This window comes from Tenrec ecaudatus, chromosome 11 (assembly GCF_050624435.1).
Source record: "Tenrec ecaudatus isolate mTenEca1 chromosome 11, mTenEca1.hap1, whole genome shotgun sequence".
In the NCBI taxonomy this organism is placed as follows: domain Eukaryota; kingdom Metazoa; phylum Chordata; class Mammalia; order Afrosoricida; family Tenrecidae; genus Tenrec; species Tenrec ecaudatus.
In genome coordinates, this window is record NC_134540.1 from 127,866,116 (window position 1) to 127,887,448 (window position 21,333).

The following is a 21,333-nucleotide window of genomic DNA, read 5'->3' on the forward strand; positions in this document are numbered from 1 at the left end:
ACTCTACGCACAATAAAATTAAACGCTGCCCCGTCCTGTGCTGTCCTCACAGTGGTTCGTTGATGGCACTCACTGTTGCAGCCACTGAGCTATTCCATCTTGTAGGGTCTGCCTCTCACTTGCTGCCCTTCTGCAGTACCACGTTTTGTGTATTCCTCTCAGGCAGTGTTCTGAACCTTCTCAATGGCATGGCTCCTTTATACAATTCTTAAATTGTGGTGATCCTCCAACAGTAATTTTTTTCATTGTTACTCCATTACTGTGATTTCACTACTGTTATGAATTGGACAACACCTGTGAGAGGCTCGTATGAAGCCCCATAGGGGTCGCGAACCACAAGTTAAGAACCACTGCTCTAAATTTAGAGGAGTTTCTCTTACGATCTAGTTCAGCATATTGTTAGAAGTACACATCCTGTAGTTATTTTCATTAAGTTCCGTCGAGTGGGTTTTGACTCTTAGCAACTCTATGCACAATATAATGAAACGCTGCCCTGCCCTGTGCCACCCTCACCGTGCTTGTGTGCTTGGCCTCAGTGTTGCAGCCACTGTGCTAATCCAACTTGTTGGAGACTTCCGCTCTCTTCCTTCCCTTCTGTACCAAATTTGTGTTTTGCTCTAGAGATGTGGTTCTCAACCTTCCTAATGCCATTACCCTTTCATATCGATTCTCATTTAGTGGGGACCAGCAACCATAAAATTATTTTCATTGGTACTTTGTTACTGTAATTGTACTACCGTTATGAATTGGGCCACCCCCGTGAAAGGGTCATTCTACCCTCCCAAGGGGCGCGACCCACAGGTTGAGAACTGCTGCTCTAAAGTTAAAGGACTTTCTCTTAAGTCCAACTTCACCATATTGTTAGAAGCACAAGTCCTGTAGTTATTTTTGTTGAGTGCTGTCGAGTGGGTTTCTGGTCACAGCAACTCTATGCACAATATAATGAAATGCTGCCCAGTTAAAGCCATGCTCTGAGTGGTTCATTTGCCTGTGCTTATTGTTGCTGCCACTGGGCTAATCAATCTTGTAGGGGCTGCCTCTCCTTTGCTGCCCTTCTACTCTACCAAGAATTCTGTCTTCCTCTAGGGAAGTGGTTCTCAACCTTCCTAATGCCACGACTCTTTCATACCATTCCTCATGTAGTGGTGACTGCCAAATCATGAAATTATTTTCATTGCTACATCATAACTCTAATTTTTCCACTTTAATGAATGGTCCACTGCCGTGAAAGGGTCATTCATCCCCCAAAAGGGGTCACGACCCTCAGTTTGAGGCCCGCTGCGCTAAACTAATAGGAGATTCTCTTAAGGTCTACTTAGGTACATTGTTAGATAAACAAGTCCTGTTTTTTTTTTCTTGTGGGTTTTGACTCATAGCAACTCTATGTCAATATAATGAAACACTGTCCCGTCTTGTGCCATCCTTGCAGTGTTTCTTTGGCTTGTGTTTATTGTTGAAGCCACTGTGCTATCCCATCTATATTGGGGCTGAGTCTATTTTGTTGCCCTTCAACTCTATCAAGAATTGAGTCTTCCTCTTGGACAGTGGTTTTCAACATTCTTACTCACGACCCTTTCATCCAGTTCCTCATGTAGTCGTGACCAACCAACCATAAAATTATTTTTGTTGCTACATCATAGTTGTAATTTTGCTACTGCTATAGTTCAGGCCAACCCATGAAAGGGCTGTTTGACCCCCTAAGTAGGCACGACCCACAGGTCGAGAGCCGTTGCTCTAAACGAAGGGGAGATTATCTTAAGGTCTTCTTCAGCATATTGTTAGAAGCACAAGTCCTGTTGTTATTGTTGCTGGGTGCAGTCGAGTGGGTTTGGCTCATAGCCACTCTCTGCACAATATAATGAAACTCTGGGGGTCTAAAAGGCTTGAAGGCAAACAGGCTGAAATCTAGCTCAGAAGCAACAAAGCCCACAGAGAAGAAGCACACAAGCCTAAGTGAGCACAAGGTGTTGAACGGATCAGGTAGCAGACACCAAAGAACAAAAACCATCATTGTGTGATCACCTTCCCCACATAAACACTGAAGATGAATGAGTGCTTAAGTAAGTGTGGTGAAGAAGGCTTATGGTGGCCGGCAATCAAGCGATATAGCGTCCCGGGTCTTAAAGGCTTGAAAGTAAACAAGCAGGCCCAAAAGCAACAAAGCCCACATGGAAGCATCACACCAACATGTGTGATCATGAAGGGCTGAGGGGACCAGTTTTCAAGCAACAAAGGCGGGAGGGGGGATTATATCATCTTGAATGAGGGGAGTGCATGACGGGGGACCAATGCCCACCTGTAGACAACTGGACATCCCTTGCGGAGGGGTAGTGGGAAGGAGATGAGTCACTCAGGGTTCAGTTTAGCAATAATGAAACTCACAACCTTCCTCTAGTTATTAAATGCTTCCTCCCCCCACCTCTCAGGATCCCAATTCTACCTTGCAAACCTGGTTAGACCAGAAGATACACAGCGGTACAGACGGGAACTGGAAACACAGGGATTCCAGGACAGATGAACCCCCAGGACCAGCGGTGAGAGTGGCGATACTGGGAGGGAAGTGGGTGTAGAAATGGGAAACCGATCACAAGGATCTACATATAACTTCCCCCCTGGAAAATGGGCAACAGAAAATTGGGTGAAGGGAGACGCCGCGCAGTGTAAGATAAGAGAAAATAATAATGTATAAATTACTAAGGGTTCATGAGGGAAGAGGTGCAGGGTGAGAGGGGGAGAGGGGAAAGGTGAAATGAGCTGATTCCAGGAACCCAAGCGGAAAGCAAATTTTGAGAATGATGAAGGTAACGAATGTATAAGTGTGCTTTACACAATTGGTGTATGTATGGATTGTGATGAGTTGTATGAGCCCCAATAAAATGATTTTAAAAAAGAAAAAGAAAGAAATGTCTATAAATGAATGAAGGCAACATATGTACAAAATGTCTGATGCAATCAATATGGATTGCAACAAAAGTTGTAAGATTCTCCAAGAAAAGATTTTTAATAAAAATGTATATATAATAAATATTTTCTAACTTATATAAATGATTAATAAGAATAAAATTAAGCAGCCGGGGTTTTTTTATAGGAAAAAATGATAAAAGAACCAATGAGAGATTCAGCAGGAAGCAATGGATAGGAAAATATTATAAGGAAAGTTTTCTCTTATATGGAATGTACATTCTCTTACATGACAACAATCAGAATATGCCGTAAGAACCTCAGAGCAAATACTAGAATAAAATAGAGGAAAAAATTCCCAACCCTTCAATAAAATGCTATATGCTTTCTATGATTTTCACAAAAGTTCAAATTCTTTAGCAAAATATTTTGTTCATTCAAATTTTTTATTATGCATAAATTTATGTCTACTTGCATTACATCTCATAAAAAGGCATAAGAATTGTTTTTGCTCTATCTAAAACTAAATAGAAGATAGTGAAGGTGAAAAAGTAGCTTCCGTGAATGTTGCTTTGAAATACAAATGGCATTGTCCTAAGAAATTTAAATGATTTAATTTTTAAAAATCATTTTATTAGGGGCACATAAAACTCTTATCACAATCCATACATACATCAGTTTTGTAAAGCACATCCGTACATTCATTGCCCTCATCCTTCTCAAAACATTTGCTCTCCACTTAAGGCCCTGGCATCATGTCCTCATTTTTCTCCGCCCTCCCTGTTCCCCCCTCACTCATGAACCCTTGATAATTTGTCAGATCTTACATATTTTGTCTCCCTTCACCCACTTTTCTGTTGTCCATCCCCCAGGGAGGAAGTTATACGTAGATCCTTGTAACTGAGGTCTCAGAGCAGCTGGGTGTGATGCAGGGGAGGCTCTGGAAGCACCTGCAGAAATAGCGGGAGTTGGCAGCCCAACAGTGAGGGTCACTGCATCCGTGGGTACCAGAAAACTGGCTGGAGTTGCTTATTCCCCTAGATGCTACCCTTGCCTTGAAGAGAACCGTGACAGAGGCCTGTAGACATGTGTCAGGAAAAGATGAGTCCTTCACTGTTTCCTCTTCCCACAAACCTTTGAGGAGAGCCTGCAGGGCAGGGGCTCGGCTCCCTGGCTCCAGTCACCTGCCCTTCCCCACAGCCACACCCTCGCCAGCCCCAACTCCCCCTGCCCTGGTTTTGCTTCTTGAATCCAGAGGAGCAGCCTGGGCAAAGACCATGAAGAACCTTGTCCTTCAGGCAGCCCCTTGGATTGGGTCCCTTGTCCTCCAGAGTGTGGACACATGCACACTACCTGTTGGGGGACTCAGGCTGTCACCACAGGGGCCAGGATCTGAAGAGGATGCTGGCACTGCAGGGCTTCCTGAGGGAAGCAGAGGACTTGCAGAGCTGGCTGAGCAGCCAGCAGCAGGTGGCCAGAGGAGAGAGGACTATGAGCACACCCTAGTGAGGAAGGGGCTAGGGGCAAGGAAGGTGCCCTGGAGCCGAATGAAGACGGGTGGAGGAGGGGGGGCTGCATGCACAAGGGGCTGATGGGGAACATCAGTCTGGACTGAGGACAGCTGTGGCTTCCTATTCCCCTCTCTGCGTAATGGGGCAAGTTCTGTGGCTGTCCAGTCCTGCCCTGCCCAGTCACTCACTGAGGTGTCTCACAGCCCACTAGCCAGGGCCCCCTGTGACCCCTCTCCTCTCTTCTCAGCTCCTCTTAACCAAGTTTGCAATGTTTCGGCACCAAGTGAAGATGGGTGGCCACCAGGGGGCAGCCTGCCCCACTAGCGGAGAGCCTGCTGGAGTGGCGGCCCAGCACTGCCCCCAGGGCCCAGCAGTGGTGACAGGACCTACAGTGAGTACCAGCAGCATGGAGCATGGTTTGAGTTTGGGGGAGGTGCTGGGCATGGGGTGGAGGGGCTTCCAGGGAGACCCTTGCTGTGCTGAGGCTCTGCCAAACCCCTGAGACATGAACTGGCTTTCTGTGTGCCCACATTGGGGGCCCGGGCCACGTGTTCCAGGGAGCAACTTGTGCAGCCTGGAGCTTGGGACTCCTTACTTAAGCTGAGAGGCCATGTCGGACGACCTTCAGCAAAGCTCAGCCTTTGAGTTCTGGGCTTCTGGCTTCAGGGCACGGTGAGGGCAGCTGCTGGTTCTGGCCAAGCCGCAAGCAGCCTGGCTGTACCTGGCCCTTCTGGGGACTCCAGATAGCACTGGGGAAACTGGGTGCACCGAGAGGCTGGGTTACTTGCTAGAGAACACAGCTAATTAGCAGTGGAGTTGAGACCCGATATGGCCCTCACCATAAAAAGGAAGTGTTTTCTGCCCTGGTGACCCTTGGCCTTCCCTGAGGTCAAGGGTGACCATAGCAGCCACATGAAGAGTGTCAGAAGCAGGGCACAGTGACTGCCTCAACCACCCCACTCCCCCCCCCCGCCGGGGCTCTTCCAGTTTTGGCCTAGTGCCTCTATTGCTGGGGAGCAGGCTGGAGAGTTCCCCACTCCTGCAGGGCCCACAACCTCCCTAGCTGTGCCAGCGGATCTGAGAAGGCACAGCCTGGCAGTGTGTGGTCAGGCTCCATGGAAATTGTCCCATTGAAGATCTGGAGAGCAGACCGATTGTTTTCCTTTGATTGTGTTACAGACACCTTACAGGAGAGAAGGACGTTTATAGATCACTGTCTACAGTTTGTGACTTTCAAAGCACTCAAATCATTGCCATCGAGTCGATTTCTATCATCGAGGCCCTGTAGGACAGCACACGACGGCCCCTGCGGCTCTCTGAGCCTGTCACTATGGGAGCAGACAGCCGAGCCGCGTCTTTCTGATGGGTTTCAGACCACTGACCTTGCCACGAGCAGCAGCCCGGGGCATGCCTTTTTCTGACCTTGGGTTTGACTAATATATATATATATATACACACATATAATGAACATATATATATGAATTTTAATATAGAGGGTTTTTGTTTTAAGTGGAAACATGCAGAGCAGTTTAACAATTTCTACACATCTTGTTTGCAGCCCTCATAATATAACACAGCACTCTTCTTGCCACCTACCTGGCCCAACCCTCCCTCCTGAAATTTGAGGGCAAATGCTCCCCTTTGCTCTGGGAAGCACTTGCCTCACAGGTGCCATGCGTTCACTTTATTAGCTCGACTGTTGCTTGGGCAGGGGTGATTCCTGGCGCTGAGCTCTGTTTTGGATTTGAAGGGCCCTGGTCTCGGGGTTCCAGCAGTCCCTGTCAAACTTGTAATACCCTCTCTTCATGAAGTCAACTTCCATTGGCTTTCAAGCTGTGCACAAGTTGCCAGTTTGAGCTCAACCAGAGCAGTTTGAGGCGGTGGCTGGGCACCATCTAACTTTCCTGGTCTCCAGGAAAAGGATGGAGGGCTGTGGTGTTGGTGGTCCGTTAGTCCTGTGGACTGTTTTGCTTCAGTTTTTGATTTTCTTCACTCGTCAACTCCAGATGGGGAGAGAGGGGATCCTAGTTGCTAGAGGTGGCTTTGCAATGGAGACAAACATTTTATACTAAAGTGAGATTCTTACGTGGCATTTGCGTGACTGCAGCAGCCCCTGCTCATCTTCCTCCGTGCTCACCCTAGCTGACCACCTTCCTGCCTCAGAGGATGGGGCACTCCCTCTGCCCATCCACCCTCAGGTCCTCACTTTCAGCCCCACAGGATCCTGTGGTAACAATATCCTCCCCCCATCAGCCCCACCCCCAGCCTACACAAGGATTACAAACCCTCGCTCCACTCAGATTCTCTGTAGCTAGTGTCACCCCCTCTGTGTTCCTCAGAATGTGATCTGCACCCACGAGATTATTGATTGGTTTCCACCAATAGTGACTCTCTATGTCCCACAGGGCCTGCTCTGGAGGCAGCTCTCAGAAGGGGAAACCAGGAGGAGGAGGGGAGGGAGCAGTTGGGCAGAAGAATCTGTGATGGACCCCACAGAGCCAGACTGCCCATGGAGGACAGGACCCTGTGGCTGTTTCCTTGAAGGGGTGTCCCTCAGGGCAGATCAATGCTCTGGAGACCCCACCGCAGGTGGAGGCCCCTCGACCCCTCCTCAGTCCCGCCCTCCACACCCTCACCTACATTTGGAGCTGGGTGAGCTTCTCCTCCTGGGCCGCCAGCTGCCTTTCCAAGTCCTGGTGCAAGGCATGTGGCCCTCTAAGGGGCGGATCCCTGCTCACCCCACAGTCAGGGTGTAGCAGGAGGTCCTCTCAGGAGGCCAGCCAGACCTCGGCCTGAGCCAGCCTCCCCGAAGCTCCTCCTGGTCCTGGCTCACCTGGCAGTGCTCCTGGTGAAGGGCCCAGGCCGTCCGGAGCTCCTGCAGCTGCCTGTCCAGCTCCCGGAGACACTGTGACCAGGGGGGACAGAGGGCTGTTGGGAGGGGCGCAGGGTGTCGCCTGGGTGGGTCAGGGCTGGGTTACCGTGGAGCAGGGAGAAGCAGGAAAGGGAGCTCTGGCCACGCACCACCCTGGCCCTAGCCCTCAGCGCGCACATCTCTGGGGCCATGACGTGGCTGGTGTCCAGCAGCTGCTACCCCGCAGGCCGCACTGCCTGGGCTCTCAGGCAGAGCTCCTTCCCCAGTGTCTCCTTGGCTCCAGCGGCCCTTCTGAGGATATAGACTAGCACCTGCTTCTCTTGAGCCCGAGTGCTGGGTGGGGGACAGGGCATGGGAACAGGTCTCAGGGCCAGGGGGCAGAACAGGGAGGAGGCAGGGAAGAGCTGGGTGCCCCCACCCACATGGAACAGAGCGAGCCCCCATCCAGGTGGGGTGTCACATACAGCAGTTCCTGGCAGTGCCTGAGGAAGGTGTGGCCCTGGGCTACCCACTCCAGCTGCTGGCCCTGCTCCCAGGCCTACATGTCCAGGTGGCCCACGCCTCCTGCACCTCAGCCAGCTGCCAGCCAGGCCCTCCTGGACCGCAGGGTGTACTTGGATGGCCTCCATCCCCATCTGAACCACCACCTCGTCCACAGCCACCAGCTCCCTCTGCAGCTGGCAGAGAGCAGGCTGAATGCTCCTCCACCTAGGACTCTGCAGTCCATCATGGCTGTACCCAAGGCTAGGTCAAGCCCAGGCCCATCACCCCCCATCCAGAGGGGGCAGGGGCAGGGTGCAGTCCTGCCTGGGGTCAGCTGGGGCTGATTGCTCCTCATCCATCCATTGCCTACAAAGAGGGGTTCTTGCGGGGGGGAGGGACTGGGGCCCTCCCCTGCATGAGGCGGTGCTGGCGCTGCAGGACCTCCACAGACGCCAGGTCGTGGCCAAGGACAGCACCCTCCACCAGGACCACCTTCTGCATGTGTCCCCACAGCTCGAGCGCCGCCTTGTGGAAGTCGAGGGCTCAGTGGGAAGGAGGGCCAGCAACTTTCTCCCTGAGAACAGGGCCACCTCCTTTTGAGCAAAGACTGTGGCTTGGGGATTTGTGGGGCGTTAACACGGAGGGAAATAGGACGAAGACTCTATTACCGAACTTATAACAGGGAGAATCTGGAAAGCTGGTATTCCACGGTAGGAAAGCCTCTACTTTGGTAAGTTAGAGGTAAAGTCCAAGTACATTATCCTGCTTTAAAAATCATTCCCACGGATTCTCCGTTAACAGCTAGGCTGCCTTAATGTGAGCACATGGCTGATTGTATCTCTGTGTAGAAGCAGATATGATCCTTTTGCCTTCTCTTCCCACCGTGACACCCAGCCCCCCTTGTAGCTTCCCCTAATGCATGTATCAGCTTTCCTCACCTTGGTGAGCTCAAGTACAGGGGCCTTACGATAGATACCGCCCACCTTGTGACCCATGTCACTACTGAAGAGGTGTGTCTCCAGGCTCCCTATACACGTCCCAAGATAGCAAAGGTTCCACTTCTCCCAGTTCCATGTGGTCAATCAAGAGGAGCTGAAGTGAGCATGCCCAATAAAACATGTCTGACTCTGTATTGTATTCTCTCGCCCCTGTCTTTCCTGTCCTCTGTGACTTTACTGTGACCTTTACCTATTATCATCACTGTACCTTCGCGCCTTCTGGCCCTTCGGTGGTTAGAAGATGGATGGTTTCCTCTGATCACAGCAGGTTCCTGATGAGGCTCGGGGGCCACAGGCAGGGCCCGAGGGAGGAAAGGGTCTTGACACGCATGTTGGGAGGAAGGCAAAAAGATGGGGAGCCCTGAGCACACGAGGACGGCGGCTCAGGCAGCGAGTGGGCTGCCTGTAGGTGGGTCTGCCTGTAGCACCTCCAACAGTCAGTGAGGAGAGGGCTGGCCCCAGGGCCACCCATCCCCAGGATTTCGGTTGCAGGACCTGTCAGGTGCTCAGTGCACTGAGACGCCAGTTCCCGACAAAGGAGGGTGTGGGGAGTGGAGGCAAGGATCTCTAAGAGTGGCGGTCAGCAAGATGACCAGCAGGGCCTGTACCCCCAATGAAACTGCGGCCCGTGCTCAGGGAGCATTGTGAGAGCCCACTTCGTGCTCCTGCCACAAGGAGTGACCTGCGCTGAAGGACTCCAAACTGGGGGCAGGAAGGAGCGTGGTTGAACGGGGAAGGCTGATTGATTCTGGGAGCTGAAGTCAGCCATGCCCCTTCATACACACATGCGCACACGAGAATACACACAGAAGTACGCATGCACACACCCACATGCCCACCCCTACACATGAGCACACACAGACAAGCACTCACATGCACACACAACTGGGGTAGGCCCCTGTGTCCCGAGGCCCTTGGCTGTCGCTGGCCTGTCCCTCTGGGCACCCACTTCTGTGCGGGCATTCATTGCCTTGTCCAGCCTCACCCATGTGGCCTCAACGCAGCTCCTGTTGACTTGACTCTGAGCCATGGAGCTGGGGGAGGCGAGTTCCAGGGCACCTGCCAGCTCCCTCAGGGCCTGAACCCTGGCAGCCCCACACTCTGCCCTTTTTCCCGGAAGACCTTGAACTTCTCTTCCAGCATCTGCCAAAGGTGGGGCTGGACAGGATCAATGTGGATGGGGTTCAGGCAGCTCCTAAAACTCACGAAAGGGCCAGCTGGCCCCAACAGCTCCCACATCCCTCAGCCCTGGTTCTAGAATTCTGCAGGGCATCTCCTGCCCCCTCAGCCCACCCAGCATCTACCCTACCCTCCGTTCATCCATCCACTTTCCCGGCACGACTCACTTCCACACCTTCCAGGTGCTGCCCACACTGTCTCTGGAGAGGGCCCGAGTTCAGGGAACCCAGGGCAGCCCCTGCTGTCTGCGGCCTGTGGAGGAGGCAAAGCTTGGTCAGTGATCAGGGAGCCTGGTCACAAAGCCCACTTAGCAGGGTCACTTTCCCAAGCCAGGGGCTCCCTGCACCTGCAGGGGCGTTCTGGGAAGAGTTGAGCTGGGCTGAGGATGCCCTGCACAGCACCAGGCTGACCCAGGTCACAGTCCAAGCTACTGCGTTTCCAGCACAGATGGAGCTTAGGTGAGATAACGATTTGCCCATGATCATAGCCCAGAGGCTGGCCCAGAGTCTCAGGGGCCCTGCATTTGCTGCATGCAAGAACCATGGAGGGGTGCAGCTTCTACCTTTGAAGGGTGTGCAGTCTCCTCCAAACACACAGCATGCCTGGGTGGCACACAACGTGGCTACCTGCGGAGTGCCGGGCTTTAGAATGACCCCACCTGCTGACTCATGGGGATGCTCCAGGGGGTTTGCAAGCCAGTAAATCTTTCCAGGAGCAGGGAACCTCTTCTTTCTCCTGAGGAGCAGTTAGTGGGACTGAACCAGGCAACAGCCCAACACTTCCCAAGCAGGCCTCCTGGAGCATCGTTAGAGCAAGGGGTAAACTGCTAGTGATAACTGGCTTCTGGGAGGAGAGTTTGCAGAAAGGCCTGAAGCGCTGAGCAAGATCTCAGGACGGTGGCCCTCTGGGAGCTTAGGGCAAGACCTAAACCCAGACAGGAAGCTGAGGGGCTGACCAGACAGAAGCTGAGGGGGAGGAATAAGCATGCTGGAATAACTGCTGACCCCCGTCTGGGGGCAGGGCTTCCTGGTTGGAGCTGTGGGAGCTGACTCAGGCCAGACCGCACCTGCTCTGAGACGCTGAGGCCACCCTCAAAGTTCACAGCCAACTGTCTCACGTGCTCTTCCGTATCCAGGTGGGTGCCTGGGGGAGATGGCGGCTTCTGCAAGTGCTGGCACCCCAGGCCCAGAGTCCCTCCCTCAATGCCCGGGCCATTGGCCACCATGCTGTCTCAGGAGAAAGCCACAAGCCTCCCAGATGCCGTGTCCCACTAGGTGGAGGCCCCCATGAGGAGACATGGATCGCACCAATGAATCACACAATCTGCCTCTGACCCCTTGAGGCCTCCTCACCCCCCACTATCATCACCCCAGTGCCGCTTTCCACTCTGGAATAGAGTGCATAGGTATTAGCAAGAAATAAAACTCACAACACATGGAACCCAGGAACAGGAATGGGAATAGAGATACCAAAATGGTAGGGGGAAGGGGGGTAGAGGATGGGAGGAAGGGGAACCGATAGCAATGAATGACATATAACCACACACCCCTCGTAGGGAGAGGAGCAACAGAAAGCTGAGGATAAAAGAGACAATGGTCGATGTGAGATATGAAAATAATAATAATCTATAATCTATCAAGGAACCACGAGTGGGGGAGGAGGAAAAAAAGGGGAGCTGATCCCGAGGGCTCAATAGAAAGTAAATGTCTAGAAAAGAATGATGGCAATATACATATGACTATGTCAGATACAATTAGTGTATGGATTGGAACAAGAGTTGTAAGAGCCCCCAATAAGGACACACTGAGGATGACGAAATACACCACTGAAAACCTTATGCTAATCATTGATACACTGTCAGGTAGTGGAGGACTAGTAAAACTAGGCAGAACCTTGTCAGAGAGAGGACAAAATGACGAACACTTTTGGCCAGATTAAAGGGGAGGATCAGTGAAAAAGAGCCAGGCCTTTTGCAGGATGCATGGCCACGGGAGCTGCAACGATCGGTTCAAACATCAGAAAGAAATGAGGGTGGCCCAGGACTGGCAAGCCTTTCCTTGTCCTGTACATTGGGGTTGCTTTGAAGCAGACCAACTGGACAGCACCTACCAACAAGACCAACTGAGGAAGAAGAAGCCACTATGAACCCAGAAACAGACATCACAAGGACGTGTCAGGAGACTTTTATAAAGGTAACCAATGTCCTGGTCCCTCATCACAGAAAGCTGGGGAAGCACCATTGTCCTGGTTTACCAGATGTTTCCCAGATGAATTACTGTCCAGCTGCCCAAGGGAGGAGAAATACCAATAGACATGACGGAAGGGAGGTTCACTCTGCTATGGGAATGTGCTAATCTGTGCACTTAAATGTTGAAATCCACAGACACACGTGTGTAAAAGAGAGTTGTAATTAAATATTAAATGCACATCAAGAAAACTTCCCTAAAAGATCTTTTTAATCTCATAAGCCCACCATTATGCCATAGGCCCCCCAAAATCCACAACCATCTACAAAAGAGATGGAATGAGGCTGACTGCTAGTAAGAGCCAAGTCAGAGAAAGCAAAATAATCTCATATTTGGTGGGCATCTGCATATAGCTGGGGAGCACCCAAAGCTGTTTCACGTAGATAATGTGGCTTCTGCTCAGATATGTCTGAGTGTACGTGAGGTCTGGAAGGAGTAGCATTTAACTGGCAAAGGCATCATCTCACTTTACTGAATTTCAAAATCAAGATGCTCAAGAACTTGCAATGCTAAAGTGACCAATGCATGAATCATTCCGCCCTTCAAATAAAACCACCTTTGCATCTTGGACATTTGGCGTGATAAGCTAACAATATGAGTTAGCATAACCTGTTGTGAAAACCAGGTAGATACAGAAATCTCCATTGTTTAATGTAATTATTGTATACGGGAACCTGCAGGATGTAAAATTTCCCATCAACAATTGATGATGGAAAATGATAATGCTCCTTAACCCTCCCCCCCAAAAAAAACTCATGTTGAGGCACTCTAGAAATGAAAAACGTAAATCGGGGTGAGGCAACACTGAAGTCAGCCTATGACTCGGCATGTTAAGATTTCCTTCACATTCAAATAGTTGAAAATCTAAGGCATGAGCTGAGAATAGTAAAACTGTTTGAGGCTCCATAATCGGTGCAGGGGAAACACCAGAATAATTGCCTCTTCCTCAATATACTTGAATCTGCTGGAGTTACATTTGGAGGTGAGATATGGGAAACTGTTTGAATTACAATAGTATGGGAGTAAAAGCAATTTTACACTGTGAGAAGCTCAAGTGTTTTCATTGGAATCAGTAGTCTGAATGTCACCCACCTGGAGATTTTTTTTTTCAGTTGTAGCTTTTGATTCTGTGTCTTCTCTTCTGCAGGCTAGGTTTTCAGGGTATTGACTGCTCTTTCTAGACTTTTGACAAACCTTTAGTCTGCAGGTTTAAGGTTGGTGCTGGCTGCAGTTTTGTCTATGGGAAGGAGAGGGACACAGAATCAAAGTGTTTATTCAGATGGTATATGTGTCCTAACGTAGAATTCAGATAGAACAGTCTGGTTACTGTAGTTGCCATCTGCCTGGGACTGAGTTTTGGCTGCAGGAGAAGGAGGATAGGGATAAAAGTGATGCAAACAGAAACAAGTCACTTTAATATATTGATGCGTTCAGACTCCAGCCCAGACACTAATCCTTTCTGGGGACGTTATATTCAGTCTCCCCTGACTCCAAAACAGTTCTGAGGAGTCGGTGATTGTGACTGAGTAGGAGGGCTCACTGCCTAGATATCCTACGTCGTAGGTCCTCATGAGGGCTATTCCACGTCAAGCAGTGTCTTAGTGTGCCTCAATCAGTGTTTCCACATAAATCCCTAGGCTTCTGAAGTTCCTAGTACCCTGTGTCCTGCAGTCCCTTTTACCCAATAACCCTGGTCTTTATACTTTATAACCACATTATAATTTGTGGAGATTAAAAATTGTTATTAAATAATGTGGTTTATGGAAATTGAAAAAATAAGTCATTAAAAACTTATTTGGCTAAAAAAAATATAACGCTAGTTTGCAAGGAAATGTGTGGATAGGCTGAGTAGGCAATAATAGAGCCGGCTCAAAGTTGGCAGTCAAGCACTTGCTTCATTGAATGTGTGTCACTATCCACAGTGTTGGAAGTAAACTGGCGTCATGAAACAGGTTCCTGAAAGGTTCCCAAATCACTATTCCAAGGATTGAAACCATACTTTTTCCCATTCCATTAAGTCTTCCAGATCATTCAAGCTTTTAAAAAACAGGTCAATTTCACATTCAGTTCATCATCCCACATCTCAATTGGCTCATATCAGTTCAAAGACTCAGAAAACACAATCTCTGAGTTGTGCTGTATTATACTTATGATGAGCTGCATTATGACCATCTGCTTCACTTTCTGTTTTTAGAAAGATTATCATAAGTAGCATGCACCCATGCTATACCACACACCTCTAATGCCATTGTAGCTGTAAGTTTATATCCAAAGTTTTGAAGCCCCACAGACTGATGAAGGTGAGATATGTAAAGCTAGGGGGTGGGAGTCCGACATCCAGAGATTTTTCACTTTTTTAATATTAACAAACACACACATTAGTTTCTCTTGTTAGTTTTTTACAATTTTTAAAAAGATGCTCAGTTACTGTTTTGTTGGGGATTTTATATTTTGTGTTTATTTTTTACCTCTTTTGTATAAGTAGGAAATTTATAGGGAAATATGTACTTTATGGAATAAATTTTAGGAACTAAAATATATTTTATCTTAAATAAATTAACGTATCTTTGATCTTACAGCTAAATCACTGATTATATATTTGCAGAGCTGACTTAAAGGATGAAAGAAAATTCTATCAAGAGTGTTAATTTGACTTCAAAGCCTTCCTAATAAAGTCTTTTAACTACATGTGGAAAAAAATAAGAAAAGAAAAGCTAGTATCATGAGGTTTTTGACTTCGGTCAGAACTGCCTCATGACGGAATCGTCAGGATGGGGCCGGTCATAACTCAGGACTGAGTATACTTGCATCCAAACAGTTACTGTGGGGTAGATTCCAAGGCATTGAAACCTGGTGTGCAGAGCCAAACTGAGCCTTGTGAGATAGGAGCTGCAAGGCTCTGTGAGGGTTCCAAAGCAAACCACCAGGTCTGCCTTCTGAGGTACCACCATATGGGTTCAGAAGATCGTTTAAGTTATGAATTGAGCACTTAACTGTTTGTGCCACCCAGATTTGGCATGGAGGAAAATAGCTTTTCACTGTTTAGTGTCTTTCCCAAACGGAAACGGGTGCTTACTTGTGTCCTGCCTTTTCTTATATTACTTGTGTTAGTCTGAGTACATTAGAGAAATAAATCCACAGAAACTGAAATGTATAAAAGAGAGCTTTAGATAAAGGGTAAATGCACATGGAGAAAAAATCCCAAACAAGTGCAGCCCAAGTGTACAATCCAACATTAGCCCATATGTCCCACACCAATCCACAATGTCCTCCTCCATCTCAACAAAGACATGTAGTGTGGGTGGCTGCAGGTGGAAAGAACTGCCCATCTGGGTTTCTGAGTTTATTAACTCTTTACTGGAATTAAAAGCGACTTTTGTGCGCCTGGAGCAGCTGGTGTTTGTAACCACTCAGACACGAGGGATCCATCTCCTTGTGCAGGGCCACTCGTGAACTATTATCTACCCCAATGCTGCTTCAAGGGTGGTACATGGGTCGGTGATAAACTGTGACTTGTTTAAAATCTGTCCATTTGTAGCTAGGTACAGAAAGGAAAGTCAGAGTGCAGGTCACTGCTATTTCCAATGCCAGCAATGTCATGTAAAGGGCAAAGCGCGCAGCAGGGTGTCTAGACTAAGGACACACTGAGGATGAGAAAATACACCACTGAAAACCTTATGCTAATCATGGAAACACTGTCAGGTAGTGGAGGAACAGTAAACCAAGGCAGAACCTTGCCAGAGAGAGGTCCAGATGACGAACACTTCTGGTCAGATTAAAGGGGAGGGCCAGTGACAAAGAGCCAGTTCGTTTGCATGTTGCATGGGCACGGGGGCTTCAAAGATGGGTTCAAACATCAGAAAGATATGAGGGTGGCCCAGGATTGGCAAGCCTTTCCTTGTCCTGTAAATTGTGGTTTCTTTGAAGCAGAACAACTGTATAGCACCTACCAACAAGACCAACCAAGGAAGAGGAAGCCTCTATGATCCCAGAAACAGACATCACTAGGACGTGTCAGGAGAATTTTATAAAGGTAACCAATGTCCTGGCTCCTCATCACAGAAAGCTGGGGAAGCACCATTGTCCTGGTTTACCAGATGTTTCCCAGATGAATTACTGTCCAGCTGCCCATAGGTAGGAGAAATACCTATAGACATGACGGAAGGGAGGTTCACTCTGCTATGGTAATGTGTTAATCTGTGCAATTTAGATGTGGAAATCCACAGACACACGTGTATAAAAGAGAGTTGTAATTACATATTAAATGCACATCAAGAAACTTCCCTAAAAGATCTTTTTAATCTCATAAGCCCACCATTTTCCATAGGCCCCCCAGATTCCACAACCGTCTACAAAAGAGATGGAATGAGGCTGACAGCTAGTAAAATCCAAGTCAGCGAATATAATAATCTCATATTTGGTGGGCATCTGCATATAGCTGTGGGGTACCCAAATCTGTTTCACGTAGATAATGTGGCTTCTGCTCAGATATATCTGAGTGTACGTGAGGTTTGGTAGCAGTAGCATTTGACTGGCTAAGGCATCATCTCATTTTCCTGAATTTCAAAATCAAGATGCTCAAGAACTTGCAATGCTAAAGTGACCAATGCATTAATCATTCCGCCCTTCAATTAACACCACCTGTGCAACTTGGACATTTGGAGTGATAAGCTAACAATATGAGTGAGCATAACCTGTTGTGAAAAACAGGAAGATACAGAAAGCTCCATATTTAATGTATTTGTTGTTTACGGGAACCTGCAGGATGTAAAATTTCCCATCAACAACTGATGATGGAAAATGATAATGCTCCTTAACCCCCCCCCCCCAAAAAAAAAAACTCATGTGGAGGGACTCTAGAAATGAAAAACCTAAATCTGGGTGAGGCAACACTGAAGTCAGCCTATGAAAAGTGGCATGTTAAGATTTCCTTCACAATTAAATAGTTAATTTTGGGTAGATTCTAAATCATGAAACTTCCAGGTGTGCAGAGGCAAACTGAACCGTGAGAGATAGGGGCTGCAAGGCTGTGTGAGGGTTCAAAAGCAGACCACCAGGTCTGCCTTCTGAGGTACCACCATATGGGCTCAGATGATCGTTTTAGTTACGAATTGAGCACTTAACTGTTTGTGCCCCCCAGAGATGGCATGGAGGAAAATAACTTTTCACTGTTTAGTTTCTTTCCCAAACGGAAACGGGTGCTTACTTGTGTCCTGCCTCTTCTTATATTACTTGTGTTAATCTGAGTACATTAGAGAAATAAATCCACAGAAACTGAAATGTATAAAAGAGAGCTTTAGATAAAGGGTAAATGCACATGGAGAAAAAAATTCCAAACCAGTGCAGCCCAAGTCTACAAGTCCAACATAAGCGCATATATCACACCTCAATCCACTGTGTCCTCCTCCTTCTTAACAAACACATGCAGTGAGGGTGACTGCAGGTGGAAAGAACTGCCAATCTGGGTTTCTGAGGTTGTTACCTCTTTACTGGAATTAAAAGCGCCTTTTGTGCACCTGGAGCGGTTGGTGTTTGTAACCGCTCAGACACGAAGGCTCCATCTCCTTGTGCAGGAGTACTCGTGATTTATTATCTACCCCAATGCTGCTCCCAGGGTGGTACATGGGTCGGTGATAAACTGTGTACTGTTTAAAATCTGTCCATTTGTAGCTAGGTACAGAAAAGAATGTCAGAGTGCAGGTCACTGCTATTTCCAATTCCAGCAATATCATGTAAAGTGCAAAGCGCGCAGCAGGGTGTCTAGACTAAGGACACGCTGAGGATGATGAAATACATCGGGGAAAATTACTTATGATAAATCAGAGCTCTTGAGAGGCTGGGTCAAAGTCGGGGAGGGCCAGACTCCAGAGTGTGTGGCATGGGTCCCACCCTGGCTTTGCCTGTCGTTCACTGTATATCCTTGGCAAGGCATCTCACCTCTCTGGGTTCCACTTTCCTCAGCCATGAAACAAATCAGCCAACGAATCTAAAAATAAATAACCTCACTGCTGTTGAATCCCTTTAAACTCACAGTGACCCTATAGGACAGGGTAACACTCCCCATGTGGGTTTTAGAGACTGGAACTCTTTATAGGACTAAAACTGCGCCTTCTGCCCTCACCCCAAACTAAACATGTTTTAATCCACACAATGTTTACAGCTTTAGGTTCTCATCCCTCTACTTCTTCCAAGAGACCGAGGAGAATGGAGTGTTCGCGCAATATCCAGGTCACATGACCGTCTTTCTCAGTTCTTAACCCGCCTTTTCCTCTCCTAAGCACAACTGTCATGTTTTCATGAGCGTCCGTGGCTATGATAAAGAATACACGTTTATGGGAGGTAATCAGGGCCTGGGTCTTCCATAAACCAGTTGCCAAAGACTTTTTACAGATAGGTAATAGTAGACCCATATGTTTTACTTACCTACTGCTGCCTAGTGACTTTCAATCCCACTCAGTGTGTTATTTGCTCACAATTCTGTAATTTGAGGAAGGTTTGACCAGGACAGCTCAACTCCTCTCCACATGGCATTGGCCAAAGCTGTTAAGGCAGCAAGACCCGGCAAGACGGGTTTGCTTTGGTTCATAGGTCTAGGGCCTTGGTTCTTGCTGTTGCATTGGCTCCCCAATTTTCCTCCATGTGATCGTACCATGTTCTTACCTTTAACTTCCTCACTGCAGGGTGATTTTCAAGATAGATTTTTTTGTCAGCATAGTTGGGGTGACGGCCCAGGACAAAATCCCTTAAAGGGATTAAATTGAATACACAATTTTATATGTGACTGCCGAATATCCCCCAGAGCACACAAGTTGAAGCCACAGGACATTCTCCCTGAGAGAGGTTCCTTGTAGCTTTTGATTGTCTTCTAAGTCTCTTTTCCTTTTCCACAATAATGTCTGGGTTGCTTTATCAATTGTCTTTCTTCTTTTTATGTGGCACAATCTCTGGCTGTTTAGTCTAAGCCAATGCAGTTTCTTTCCAAACTTACTGGGTTTCCCTTGCACTGGATTACATGATGAGCTCCATTTTATGAAAGCCTATCCCCACATCTCTTTGAGATGGATCTCTCTCTGTTTTAGGCTGCAATTCAGGCTACTTAGGCTGTAGCACAGCCACCTGAAGACTCTTAGAAAATCTTTTCTGTATGTACATGAGACTGTCTACAAGGCACTGCATTACATTCTTTTGTGATCTCAATACAGGGTATTACAGCTATCTTGATCTGATCCAACGCAGAAGCCATGCTTTCTTGGCAGTGCAGAAGCCATTCCTATTGTGAGACATTATTTTTTGGCAAGAAAGACTTGAGGTTTCAAAATAGGTTTATATTTAATTTCAGCAATTCCCTTCATATTTCATATTTTTTGCTGAAAAACACAACTAAGCCTCAAACAGAAGTAACTTCGTTAGCTTTTCTTTATCCTTCTGTAGTTTATTATTATTTGTCTGTTGTCTAAATTGTTAATGACGCTGAGAGTTCAGATTCTAGATAAAGCAGAAGAATGGCACTGCCGCCCAAAATAGTTGTTCTTGGTGTTAGTTGGTGTCCAATCACTTCCAGCCCATCCACTCACTTACTGCCATTGAGTCAATTCTGACTCATGGCAACGGAGTATTATTGCCCTGGTAGGTTTCTGAGACTATACATCTTTACAGTAGAAAGCCTCAGCTTTCTCTCTCAGAGCAGCTGGTAGTTTTGAACTGCTGACCTTATGGCTAGCAGGACAATATGTCACCAGGGATCCTTCTCAAGACTGTGACCTTTCAGAATCAGATTGTCAGGCCTGCTTTCTTAGGAACCTGTGGGTGGGTTTGAAGCATCAACCTTTTGGTTTTAATATGCAAGTGCTTAGCAAATGGGCTTTATCCTGGTTTGGAAAGCCTACGTCACTGGTCTTTTGCCTAAAGATTCACTTTCAATGGCCCTGGCTTGTTTCATGGGAAGGGCCAGTTCAGGGGCTCCTGGACAGATGGTGGGGTAGGATCCTTATTTAGTAGGGCCATATTGGGTGGGGGCGGCGGGGCAGTGTGTGTGTGTGTGTGTGTGTGTAATCTGCATCTTTACCAAATGGCCCCCCAGTGACTCAGATGAGAAACACGGGCCACAATTGTCTTCTGCCTCTCTTGTTGCTGCCTTTTGGGGATTTTTCTGTCTTTTAGCAGCCCTGGAGGCCCCTCCTATCTAGGCAGGAAAAGGAGCCAATTAATAAATACACACTAAGGTGTTAGACAGTGATAACAGCTAATCGCTTCCAAGGACAATTGCTCTCAGAAAGAAAAAATAAAAGAGAGCTCATGGGAAAAAAAATAAAAAATTATTTAACTCCAGTGAATAGTGTCTCCTGGAAGATTTGTGTGTGTGGGTGTCTGAAGTCCCTCACATTAGGCTCTTCCTCTGCTTTCATGTAAATTGGACTTTAAACACATTCCCCAGGAAGGGTTTGAATGCCTCTGTGTATGGAAGCTTCTTGACAGAAGAGGGATTTTTGTCTCTTTTGTTCACGGAGAGAGTCCCAAGGCCTGGCACTTAATAAGTAAGTAGCAAGCTGGTTGAATGAATGAGCGATTGAGGTAAAGAAGCCTTCTGCAGCCATCCAGGTTGAGACTGCCCTCTCAGAAGCCTGACTCTTGTCTAAAGTGAGGTTCACCTCTCCCCCTCCCTATTCATGCTTCCCCGTGGTCTGCCTGTGATTGAGCTGAAAAATGATATTACATACATGTCGTCCTCATTATAACATCATCGCTCAGAGCGAAGCTCTCTGACCACCCTGAAGACCTGTATTTAATATGAGGAAAGGTGATTTAATGGAGTGGAGAGTGAAGCATAAAGCAGACAACCCTTTCAGAACAGCAGAGCAGGCTGTCCTTCCAAGGGGAAAGGTGCAAAAAGGGAAAGGAAAAAAAATGGGGGTGGGGCGAAACCCTAACTCTCACTCTCCTAATAGACTGAAATTAGAAGTCCTTATGGTCATCTCCATCAGAAGACAAAACTGAAAGGGGGTTCATCCCACCCCCTTCCTCTCCCCGCCAGCACATAGCTGACCTACCATGCATTTACCTTGGAGCTGATTATGCGCTGAGTTGAGCCAGACAGGGAGAATGTATTGGCATTTGGTTTCCCTTCACACATTTTGTTACAGCCA